We start from the raw sequence: 13,286 nt of genomic DNA, 5'->3' as shown, positions 1-13,286 counted from the left end.
TTTTAAGATTTTATTTATTTATCCATGAGAGACTCAGAAAGAGAGAGACAGAGACACAGACAGAGAGAGAAGCAGACTCTATGCAGGGAGCCCAATTCTGGACTCCATCCTGGGTCTCCAGGATCACGCCCTGGGCTGAAGGTGGCGCTAAACCGCTGAGCCACCTGGGCTGCCCAATATATATAAGAAATCCTATAGACTCCACCAAACGTACTGTAAAATAAGTCACAGATGAGAAGCAGAGGAGAGCACATATCACTAATAATATTGCTATAATGTTGTATGGTGATAATGACTACCTATCATGATGAGCATATTAAGTAATGTGTAGAATTGTTGAGTCAATATGTTGTTTACTCGTAACTAATATAAAACTACATGTTAATGAAACTTAAAAAAATACATCAAAGATGTAGAGCTAATTAAAACTCTCATACACACACAGGCAAAGCTAATTAATGTTCAAAATCAGGATAGTTTTGTTTTCTAACAAATAGAAAGGGCATAAGGGAAACTTTATGGTAATATTTCAATATAGTTCTGTTTCTTGTCTGCAAGTTTATTACATTGGTATGTTCACTTTGTGGTAACTGAGCAAGTTATGTGCTTAAAATATGTATAGTTTTTCATATTTATATATGTATGTAAATAAAGAAAATATAGAAAAAATGTATCTATATATATACATATGCACATATATATGTAGATGTGTATGTATATACATATGCAAAACACAAAGAGGAGCCAAATAAGAGATTTTCTTAGAAGCTATCATAACTGTTGCACTGCCCAACTCTCATGAAAAAATTCACGTGTGGTCGTTCTTTCTGAATGGTGCCCCTTGGATTTGGACTAAACAAACTGATCTTATGTGAATGCTGTGAAAACTATCTTTTCTATAAGAATTGCATTTCAAAAAGATTTAGTGGCCCTTTATACTTCAAAGAGCATCAAGCCCAAAGAATGTTAATCCCAACTACATTGAATTTGCAAGAAAAGTCAGCTTTCATTTAAAACAAATGCTTCAGGGATCCCTGGGTGGTGCATGGGTTTGGCGCCTACCTTTGGCCCAGGGTGTGATCCTGTAGACTGGGGATTGAATCCCATGTCGGGCTCCTGGTGCATGGAGCCTGCTTCTCCCTCTGCCTATGTCTCTGCCTCTCTCTCTCTCTCTGTGTGACTATCATAAATTAAAATAAATAAATAAATAAATAAACCAAATGCTTCAAAAGAACATTTAGGAAATAATTTTATATTGAGTAAAAAGATTTCAGGGATAGAATTTTTTAATTAAAATATAGTTGACACACTATGTTACATTAGTTTCAGTTATACAACATAGTGGTTTGACAAGTCTGTATGTTATACTCAGAAGTATAGCTACCATCTGTGACCATACAATGCTATTTCAGTATCATTGACTATATTCCCTTTGCTATGCCTTTTGTCCTCATGACATACATGACATATGTCCTGCACCTCCCACTCCCCTTTTCCCATTTCACCTGCCCCCACGCCCACCTTTTCTCTGGCAACTTCCAGCTTTTTCAGTGTTTATGGGTCTGTTTCTATTTGGCTTATCAGGTTCCATATATAAGTGAAATCATATGGTATTTGTCTTTCTGTGTCTGATTCATTTCACTTTGCATATTACCCTCTAGGTCCATCCATGTTGTTGCAAGTGGCAAGATCTCATTCTTCTTTATGGCTGAGTATTATTCCATTGTATATGTATATTCCACATCTTCATCTATTCATCTATCAATTGATACTTCAGTTACTTCTATATCTTAGTTATTACAAATAATGCAGCAATAAACCAAGGAGCATGTAGTTTTTGAATTAATGTTTTCATTTTCTTTGGGTACTTGTGATTTGCACATTATTCTTATGAAGACTCTGTCATAATTGCATAGATTGCTACAATTGTTCAGATACTAATAAGGTCACAAGACTTTGTATAAGAAATAATGTGTGTCTATCATAGGGACGCCTGGGTGGCTCAAAGGTTGAGCATCTGCCTTTGGCTCAGGGTGTGATCCCAGGTCCTGGGATTAAGTCCTGCATCAGGGTCCCCATGGGGAGCCTGCTTCTCCCTCTGCCTGTATCTCTGCCTCTCCCTCTCTCTGTGTCTCTCATGAATAAATAAATAGAAAAAAATCTTTTAAAAAAAGAAGTAAGATATAGTGTGTCTATCACAACCTTGTTTAAATACCACCTCCTCTGAGAAGCCTTGCTGGATTCCCTTGAGGCAAATATAATTATTTCTTAAAACATTCCTAGCATATTATGCATTCTTCCACCAGAGCATATGTCCTAGTGAATAAATTTATCTCCTTTGCTAGACTACTTTTAGCCGTCTTTGTATGCTCAGTGCCTAGTACACAGTTTAACACATGGCAAGTGCTCAACAAATACTTGAAGGTGAGAGGAGAGGATGAGGGGGTGGAGGGGACAAAAGAGAAAGTAAGGGAAAAAAGGTTTTCTTAATATTAGCAAATTAGGGAGAAAGTATTCTTGGGTCAGATGAAACAGTTGCTTGTCCAGCAAGCTTTAATTTGCATCCATTGTCATAAAGTAAATTAGAATCCTTCAAGGTCATTTCACAGTAATGACTGTAAATACTTTGAAAGTATCAACCTAGTGTTAGGCTGGTGCTTCATGTCCTGCTATGCCATATGAATCATTTTCTTTATGATCTGAGGACAGTAAAATATTTTATAAATATTATCTTACCAAATGAGTATGTGTAAAAATTGTCCTCGGGGCTTACAGTGACAAAAGAGTATGCACACCAACAAAATAAACATGCTTCCCCAACCCTCAGGCAACATTTTTCACTCCCTTCTCTGCCTTCAGAGCACATTATTCACTCTAATATAGCAATCATGACATGATGGAATCTGTTTTATCTCCCCTGCCTAATTATATTGGAAGCTTCTTGAGGACAAAGACTGTGTCTTCATCTTTTTATCCCCAGTTCCCAACACCAGACTGGTACATGGTAGATATTCCATATTTATCTCTTCAATGATTAAATGAGAGAATATCCTATAATCCTTATATTTGAATAAATTTAAATGTCCCATCACCCAAGCTATCTGATATCCAAACCTAGAGGCACTTCCAAAATAAGAAGTCAACAAAAGAGTTAACTCCAGACCATGTGGTGGCAACAGCATAACCAGAAAGGCAGCCTAAGTATTTCTCAGTATCCTAGGAACACTCAACTCACCCAGTGGGAGGAAGGTGACTGCACGATCTCTAACAATATCTAGCAATAGTTTTATTTTCATGGAAACCTGGTAAGTTCAAGATGTTTAGAGACCTTTGACCTGAGAAGTACAAAAACCAAAGAGAAAAAAACAAAAAAAAAAAAACCAGGATAGATAAAGAAAAAAAAATGCTTCCTAATTAAGCACAAACATAGGCTAGGTACCATGTTAGGTGTTCAGGATTCAATGTTGAAATAAGATATGCTCCATGGCTTGGCTCGCATATTATTTGGATCTGTGAATCTTAAGAATCTTCTGCTACAATCTCAAAATGTTCTCAGAGCAAGAAAAAAAAAACTTTAAAATTAACCACTGAGACTATAGCAATTTAATGTTCAACATTGGCGTTCATTTCACTTTAAAATCCCATAAAATGTACTCTTGATTTACCAATAGTTAAATAAAGGTCATATCATATTTTCACTTCCAAAAGGGTTTTTGGAAGAATAAGAAACAAAGGGACAAAGCTGTTTCACCTTACACATACAATCACAAAACACAGAACAGAGCTTTGGCAGTTGGCAACACAAGTCTTGGACTAGGGTTTTGACAAAGGGATTAGATTGCGATCAAAGCAGTTATGTGGACAATTTCAGGGTGATGGAGGAGACATGGAATATTCTCATGAACTCATATGATAAAATCATCAAGAAAGGAGAGTAATATATGTTCTATGTGGGAGACAGTTTAGGGAGCTCCAAAACAAACATGAAAAAAATAAAATTTAAGTATGCCAATAAAGAAGGACACTTATACAACATAATTACAATCTGAAGATGAGTTTTGAAATTCTATATATTAGATCTTATTTGAATGTGCTGATTTTCAGTTTATCAAAGGAATTTTTCCAGTAGCCCAAATTCTCCAAGATGTTATACTTTTAATTTGCTAGAATTTTTATTGGAACTAAATGAAAAATGAGATCCAAAGTTTTTCCTGTTTAGCAAAACAAACCTTTTAAAATCTCAGTCAATTAACAATTGGTCTATTTGCTCCTGTAGCAAATATGAATGCACTTGAAATGTTCAGTCTTTACTATAGAAAGCACAATCTGGGATACAGATGAGTCTAATAGGGCTTGTCCCCTCAAAAATTTCCAGTTATCATAAAGCATTATGTCTATGTAAATGGGTAAAATAAGAGATAAAGTATTTCTCTATATTCTAAGAGAGGTCCACAGAAAATGCTATGGGATTTCAGGGGACAGAAACACTACAATCACGTAAAGCAAAAAATGTATCAGAATTATTGGGGGAAAATACAATGTCCTATGTTGGAGCTTTTTTTTTTTTTTTTGTATTCTTTTTATTGGAGTTCGATTTGCCAACATATAGCATAACACCCAGTGCTCATCCCGTCAAGTGCCCCCCTCAGCACCCATCAGCCAGTCACCCCATCCCCCACCCACCTCCCTTTCCATCACCTCTTGTTCATTTCTCAGAGTTAGGAGTCTCTCATGTTCTGTCTCCCTTTCTGATATTTCCCACTCATTTTCTCTCCTTTCCCCTATATCCCTTTCACTATTTCTTATATTCCCTGTATGAGTGAAACCATATAATGTTTGTCCTTCTCAGATTGACTTACTTCACTCAGCATAATACCCTCCAGTTCCATCCACGTCGAAGCAAATGGTGGTTATTCATCGATTCTAATGGCTTAGTAATATACCATTGTATACATAGACCACATCTTCTTTATCCATTCATCTGTCCATGGACACTGAGCATCTTTCCACAGTTTGACTATTGTGGACATTGCTGCTATAAACATTGGATTGCAGGTGTCTCAGCGTTTCACTGCATGTGTATCTTTGGGGTAAATCCCCAGCAGTGCAATTGCAGGGTCGTAGGGCAGGTCTATTTTTAACTCTTTGAGGAACCTCCACACAGTTTTCCAGAGAGGCTGCACCAGTTCACATTCCCACCACCAGTCCAAGAGGGTTCCTCTTTCTCCACATCCTCTCCAAAATTTGTTGTTTCCCTCTTGTTAATTTTCACCATTCTCACTGGTGTGAGGTGGTATCTCACTGTGGTTTTGATTTCTATTTCTCTGATGGCAAATGATGTGGAGCATTTTCTCATGTGCTTGTTGCCATGTCTATGTCTTTTTTGGTGAAATATCTGTTCGTGTCTTTTGCCCATTTCACAATTGGATTGTTTCTTTGCTGTTGAGTTTAATAAGTTCTTTATAGATCTTGGATACTAGTCCTTTATCTGATATGTCATTTGCAAATATCTTCTCCCATTCTGTAGGTTTTTTAGTTTTGTTGACTGTTTTTTTGCTGTGCAGAAGATTTTTATCTTGATTAAGTCCCAATAGTTCACTTTTGCTATTTTTTCCCTTGCCTTCATGGATGTGCCTTGCAAGAAGTTGCTGTGGCCAAGTTCAAAAAGGGTGTTGCCTGTGTTCTCCTTGAGGATTTTGATGGATTCTTATCTCACATTTAGATCCTTCATCCATTTTGAGTTTATCTTTGTTTCTGGTGTAAGAGAATGGTCTAGTTTCATTCTTCTGCACGTGACTGTCCAATTTTCCCAGCTCCATTTATTGAAGAGACTGTCCTTTTTCCAGTGGATAGTCTTTCCTGCTTTCTTGAATATTAGTTGATCATAGAGTTGAGGGCCCATTTCTGGGTTCTCTATTCTGTTCCATTGATCTTTGTGTCTGCTTTTGTGCCAGATTCTGTCTTGATGGTTACAGTTTTGTAGTACAGCTTAAAATCTGGCATTGTGATGTCCCGGCTCTGGTTTTCTTTTTCAATGTTCCCCTCGCTATTCAGGGTCTTTTCTTATTCCACACAAATCTTAAGATTATTTATTCCAACTCTGTGAAGAAAGCCCATGGTATTTTGATAGGGATTGCACTGAATGTGTAAATTGCCCTGGGTAGCATAGACATTTTCACAATATTAATCTTCCAAACCATGAGCATGGAATGTTTTTCCATCTCTTTGTGTCTTCCTTGATTTCTTTCATAAGTGTTCTGTAGTTTTCTGAGTATAGATCCTTACATTTTAGGTTTATTTCTATGTATCTTATGGATTTGGGTGCAATTATAAATAGGATTGATTCCTTAATTTCTCTTTCTTTAGTCTCATTGTTAGTGCATAGAAATGCCACTGATTTCTGGGAATTGATTTTTTTTTTTTGTATCCTGCCACATTGTTTAATTGCTGTATAAAGTCTATAATTTTGGGGTGGAGTCTTTCGGTATTTGTATTACAGTATCATGTCATCTACAAAAAAGGAGAGTTTGACTTCTTCTTTGCCAATCTGAATGTCTTTTTATTTCTTTTTGTTGCCTGAATCCTGAGGCAAGGACTTCTAGTACTATGTTGAATAGCAGTGGTGAGAGCAGATATCCCTGTAACGTTCCTGACGTTAGGGGAAAGGCTCTCAGTTTTTCCCCATTGAGAACAATGTTTGTTGTGGGCTTTTCATAGATGGCTTTTAAGATGCTGAGTAATGTTCCCTCTATCCCTACACTCTGAAGAGTTTTGATCAGGAATGGATGCTATAATTGTCAAATGGTTTCTCTGCATCTATTGAGAAGATCATATGCTTCTTGTTTTTTCTTTTGTTTATATGATCTATCACGTTGATTGTTGTACAAGTGTTGAACCAGCCTTGCATCCTGGAGATAAATCCCACTTGGTCGTGGTGAATAATCTTAATATACTTTTGGATCCTATGGCTAGTATCTTGTTGAGAATTTTTGCATCTGTGTTCATCAGGGATATTAGTCTATAACTCTCCTTTTTGGTGGGGTCTTCGGTTTTGGAAAAAGGTGATGATGGCCTTGTAAAGGGAATTTGGAAGTGTTCCATCACTTTCTATTTTTTTTTGGAACAGCTTAAGTAGAATAGGTATTGTTTCTTCTTTAAATGCTTGATAGAATTCCCCTGGGAAGCCATCTGGCCCTGGACTTTTGTGTCTTGGGAAGTTTTTGATGACTGCTTCAATTTCTTCCCTGGTTGTTGGCCTGTTCCGGTTTTCTATTTCTTCCTGTCCCAGTTTTGGTAGTTTGTGGTTTCCCAGAAATGCATCCATTTCTTCTAGATTGCCTAATTTATTGGCGTATAGCTTCTCATAATAAGCTTTTAAAATCGTTTGTATTTCCTTGGTATTGGTTGTGATCTGTCCTCTTTCATTCATGATTTTACTAATTTGAGTCTTTTCTTTTTCTTTTTAATAAGGCCGGCTCAGGGCTTATCTATTTTATTAATTCTTTCAAAGAACCAACTCCTGGCTTCTACAGTTCTTCTGGTCTCTACTTCCTTGAGTTCTGCTCGAATCTTTATTAACTCTCTTCTTCTGCTTAGGTTTTACTTGCTGTTCTTTCTCCAGTTCCTTTAGGTGCAAGGTTAGCTTGTGTATTTGAATTTTTTCCAATTTTTGAGGGATGCTTGCATTGCGATGTATTTTTCTCTTGGGACTGCTTTTGCTGTATCCCAAAGATTTTGAATGGTTGTATCTTCATTCTCATTAGTTTCCATGGATCTTTTAAATTCTTCTCTAATTTCCTGGTTGATCCATTCATCTTTTGGCAGGAAGCTCTTTAACCTCCACGTGTTTGAATTTCTTCCAAATGTCTTCTTGTGATTGAGTTCTAGTTTCAAAGCATTGTGGTCTGAAAATATGCAGGTGACAATCCCAATCTTTTGGTACCAGTTGAGACTTGATTTGTGACCCAGTATGTGGTCTATTCTGGAGAAAGTTCCAGGAACACTTGAGAAAAATGTGTATTCAGTTGCATTCAGATCCAAAGTTCTGTAAATATCTGTGAAATCCATCTGGTCCAGTGTATCATTTAAAGCTCTTGTTTCTTTGGTGATATTTTGCCTCGAATATCTGTCATTTGCAGAAGGTGCTGTGCTGAAGTCTCCTACTATTAGCATATTTTATCTAAGTATGTCTTTACTTTGGTTATTAATTGATATACTTGGCAGCTCCCACATTAGGGGCATAAATGTTCATGATTATTAGGTACTCTTGTTGGATAGACCCTCTAAATATGATATAGTGTCCCTTTTCATCTCTTACTACAGTCTTTGGGATTAACTTTAATTTATCTGATATGAGGATTGCTACCCCTGCTTTCTTTTGAGAACCATTTGAATGGTAAATGGTTCTCCACTCCTTCATTTTTCAGGCTGGAGGTGTCCTTACGTCTAAAATATGTCTCTTGGTGCAGAGTCTTGCTTTTGTATCCAGTCCAAAACCTTGTGTCTTTTGACGGGATCATTTAGCCCAACCACGTTCAGAGTAACTATTGAGGGATATTAATTTAGTGTCGGTCCCTGTTTTTGTGGATTATTTCTTTGGGCTTCCTCTTTCTTTTACAGTGTCCTCCTTAATATTTCTTGCAGAGCTGGTTTGGTGGTCACATACCCTTTCAGTTTCTGCCTACCTTGGAAGCACTTTCTCTCTCCTTATAGTTTGAATGACAGCTTTGCTGGATAGAGTATTCTTGGCTGCATGTTCTTCTCATTTAGGACCCTGAATATATCCTGCCATCCCTTTCTGGCCTGCTAGGTCTCTGTGGAGAGGTCTGCTGCTAATCTAATATTTCTCCCCATACAAGTAAGGGATCTCTTGTCTCTTGCTGCTTTAAGGATTTTCTCTTTATCTTTGGAATTTGTTAGTTTCACTATTAAATGTCGAGGTGTTGAACAGTTTTTATTGATTTTGGGGTAGGGGATCTCTATCTCCTAGATCTGAATGCCTGTTTTCCTCCCCAATGTAGGGAAGTTCTCAGCTATGATTTGTTCAAATATGCTTTCTGGCATTCTGTCCCTCTCAGCACTCTCTGGAACCCAAATTATATGTAGATTTTTCCTTCTGAGGCTATAATTTATTTCCCTTAACCTTTCCTCATGGTCTTTTAATTGTTTTTCTCTTTTTTTCTCAGCCTCCTGCCTTGCCATCAACTTGTCTTCTATGTTGCTCAGTCTTTCTTCTACCTCATTAACCCTCGAAGTTAGGACCTCCAGCAGTTTGGATTGCATCTCATTTAATTGATTTTTAATTTTGGCCTGATTAAATCTAAATTCTGCAGTCATGAAGTCTCTTGAATCCTTTATGCTTTTTTCCAGAGTCACTAGTACCTTTATAATTGTGCTTTTGAATTGGCTTTCTGACATCGAGTTGTAATCCATATTCTGTAACTCTGTGGCAGAGTACTGTTTCTGATTCTTTCTTTTGTGATGAGTTCTTCCTTCTAATCATTTGCTCAGTGCAGAGTGGCTGTATGAGCGGGATGAGTCAAGAATATCAACTACTACCTAAGTAAATTCACCCTAGACGATTCTGACAAGGTCAGAGACCAGTAAATGAAAACAAAGACTGGAACAAATAAAACAGAAGGAACACTAAAGTGAAAACAAATTTTAAAACAAAGTAGGAAAAAATAAAAGGCCAAGAATCAAAGAAGAAAAAAGAAGAAAAAAAAAGTGGGGGGGGCGACTGGGAGATTGTGGTGGTGTCAAAGTTGTATTGGAGGGTGAATGTAGTTTACCTGATGGGTCCTAGAGGGTGATCCTCTTGGTTCTGAGTATATTGAGTTCTGTATGTAAGAAGATGCTCAGTCTCAAATTTCTATAAACCAGAAATACTTGTAGAGGGCCCCAACATTGACTACCAAAACATAAATGTGATTAAAGAGGAGGGCATAATGGGAATGAAGAATCTCACAAAATGAACTAACACGATATACCACTTGGTTCTGGGTACATGCTGGTCCTGTTTTAGAAGATACTAACTTCCTCAATTGTAGGACAAAATGAGGCAGAGAAAACAAAAACACAAAATAATTAAAACATATCTCATATATCTCCGCAAAATGAGTTGAGTATGTTGAAGGGAATCTAGAAGTGGAAAATTATTTAAGACCTATTAATTGTAGAAGTATGAAAGTCAAAAAGGAAGAAATTTAAAAATGAAGAGGTGGTAAAACATTGTAGTTAAGGTGGGAAAAGAGAAACAATATTGGAAATTTATAGTCTGATATAAAAACGAGTTGTACTGGAAAAGGAAAAATAGAAAAGAGGGAACCCTCTGGTTCTGTATACTGTAAATCCCTCAACTTCCCCTGGAGCTTTCCAGTGCTGCATGGTCACGAGCTTGCTCTTCCCCTGTCCTTCCAGCTGGTCTTCTGTGCAAGGGCTGCTGTGCTTATTCTCAGGTGTGTGCATCTAAGGGAGCTGCCCTGCCCCTCACTGGGTGCTGGGCTCAGTGTGAGCTGTTGACTCCGTGAGGCCCCTGTTCCCTGGTGGCCCTGCTCCTCCCAGGCACAGGGTGACACAAGGAGGAACAACCACACTGGTGGTGGCCAGGTCTCCAGCTCTGGAGCCTCTCCTGCAGTAACTTACACAGTCTCCCAGTCCACACTGGCCTAGGTGCTCCCAGGACGGTGGGGGCAGAGATCTGCACAGCTTGGGGGCACCTGGCAGCAGGAGAGTCCTCGCTGTCTTGTGCCCTGCCCTCCTCCGCCTGTCCCCGGGGGACCACAGGATCCTGGGCTGTGTCCCCCAGCACCCTGGGATCTGGGGCCTGTACTGCTAGAATCGCGCTCCTGGGGTCGCAGCTCCCAAAGGCAGCAGGGCACAGCCCCCTTGGTGCAGAGCTGCCACCTGAGCTGCTCCCGAGGCCCCACCGGACATGCACTCCAGCCCTTTACCGTGATCCGCCACAGTGTGCTGTGCGCTCTCCCCCAGGGCACACTTCCTCTGTTAGTGACCCTGGTGAATCTGGGGGCTCCACTGCTCCTCCTGTGGTCTGCTCGAGTTCCCTGCTGAGCTCCTTTCTTGTCCGGGAAGAATCCAGTATGGATTTTTAAGTTCCTACTTCTTGGGCCTGGGCTTTCCTGTCCCGGGGGCTCTCCCGCCACCATCCCCCCACTTAGCCCGGCTCCTCGTGGGGCCCCTCCCCCACTTGGTTCTTCTTTATTTTATTTTTTTCTGCCTTCCTAGAGGAAAGAGAGAAGCGAAAACTCTTCTCTCTACAGCTTTTCGGCTGTTCTCTCTTTAAATCTCAGGTCGAATTCATAGGTGTTCAGGATGGTTTGAAATTTATCCAGGTAAGTTGGGGAGGGGCAGGTGAGGTGAGGACCCCTGCTCTTCTGCCATCTTGCCCTGCCCCCCAATGTCCTATTTAATGATACTCTATAGAACAGGAACAGTAATGCCTACTCTGCAGATGTGCCATACAGATAAGAGTGCACATATGCAAAAAGTCCCAAATATCAAGCATGTAATTGATACCCAATAAATGAAATAAAACATTATCAAACTTTTTGAGGGTTCACTGCTAGTTTTTATTCAGACCTTTACTAAGAATCTTTAGAAATTTTATTCTACACTTCATCCTCAGGAAAAAGTTTGCTGATAACTGTTTTATCAATACTAAGCTTAGAGTGCCCCAGTCTCATCCTTCTTACACCATTTCTTACTCTACCATTCCTAAGTGGAGATCAGGAGTTCATTCAAATGCTTCAGCGACCAGGTGGGTCATGTATTATGTGAAACAATCTGGAATAAAACAAAAAGTAGTGGGGATCTGGGCAAATTGGAGAGCAACTGTCTCTTCTAAAAGCACTCAATTTTAAGTTCCAAAAATTTAAACTGCTATGCCTTAAAGATTCAGAGAAATTCCCCTCAAGATTTCTGGCTGTATTTTACAAAATTAACAAGCTAATCCTAAAATTCATATAGAAATCAAGGGATCTTGTTAGATAGCCAAAACAGCTTTGAAAGAGAAGAACAAGGCTAGGGAATTACATTTCTTGATATCAAAACTAACTACAAAGCAACAACAGTATGGTACTGGCATAAGAATATCATACAGAACAATGAAATAGAGCTGAGAGTAAACCCTCCTATTTATGGTCAATTGACAACAGTGTTTTTTTTTTTTTTTTTTTTTTAAGCTGACACTTCTAAACTTTTTTTTTTTTTAATTTTTATTTATTTATGATAGTCACAGAGAGAGAGAAAGAGAGAGAGGCAGAGACATAGGCAGAGGGAGAAGCAGGCTCCATGCACCGGGAGCCCGACATGGGATTCGATCCCCTGTCTCCAGGATCGCGCCCTGGGCCAAAGGCAGGCGCCAAACCGCTGCGCCACCCAGGGATCCCTGACAACAGTGTTAAGACAATTTAATGTGGAAAGGTATTGGAGCAATTAAATATCCATATGCTAAAGAATGGATTTGACCCTTACCTCACACTATATACATTAACTCAAAATGTGTCCTAGACCTAAATTCAAGAACTAGAAGTATAGACAAAATCTTAGAAGAAAATGAGTAAATTTTTGTGACCTTGTATAAGTATTATATAGATATGGCATCAAAAGCTCCAAGGATAAAAGATAAAAATAATGACTTTGTCAATATTAAAGACTGTTGTGCTTCAAAAGATACCACCGTGAAAGTGAAAAAAACAAGTTACAGATTGGGAGAAAATATTTGCAAAGCATATATCTGAAAAGGGACTTGAATCCAGAAAAAAAGAAACTCTTTCACCTCCATAAAGAAAACAAACTAATTTTAAAATGTACAAAAAAATTCAGCTCTTCACCTAATATGTGAATGCCTAATAAACCCATGAAAAGATGCCCAATATTATTAGGAATTAAGGAAATACATATTAAACCCACGAGTTATTACTTCATGCCCACTAGAATGGCCATAGTCAGAAATAGACAGAGGCAAGTGTTAATGTGAATGTGGATAAATTGGCAATTTGAATGTTAAATAATACAACCACTCTGGAAAATAGTTTGTCAATTTAAGTGGCTTAGCATAGGTTTACCATATGATCTAGTAATTCTACTCCTTGACATCTATGCAAGGAAAATGAAACGTAAGTCCTCTCAAACTTGTATATAGGTAACAGTTCATAGTAATATTATTCATAATAGAAAAAAAGGGGGAAACAACCCAATATCCATCAACCAGGCAATGGATAAACAAAATGTAGTATATCCATTCGATAGAATACTATTTGGTATTT

Source organism: Vulpes vulpes, chromosome 12 (genome assembly GCF_048418805.1).
Source record: "Vulpes vulpes isolate BD-2025 chromosome 12, VulVul3, whole genome shotgun sequence".
Taxonomy (NCBI): domain Eukaryota; kingdom Metazoa; phylum Chordata; class Mammalia; order Carnivora; family Canidae; genus Vulpes; species Vulpes vulpes.
The sequence above is the reverse complement of the archived record's forward strand: the minus strand, read 5'-3'. Positions refer to the sequence as shown.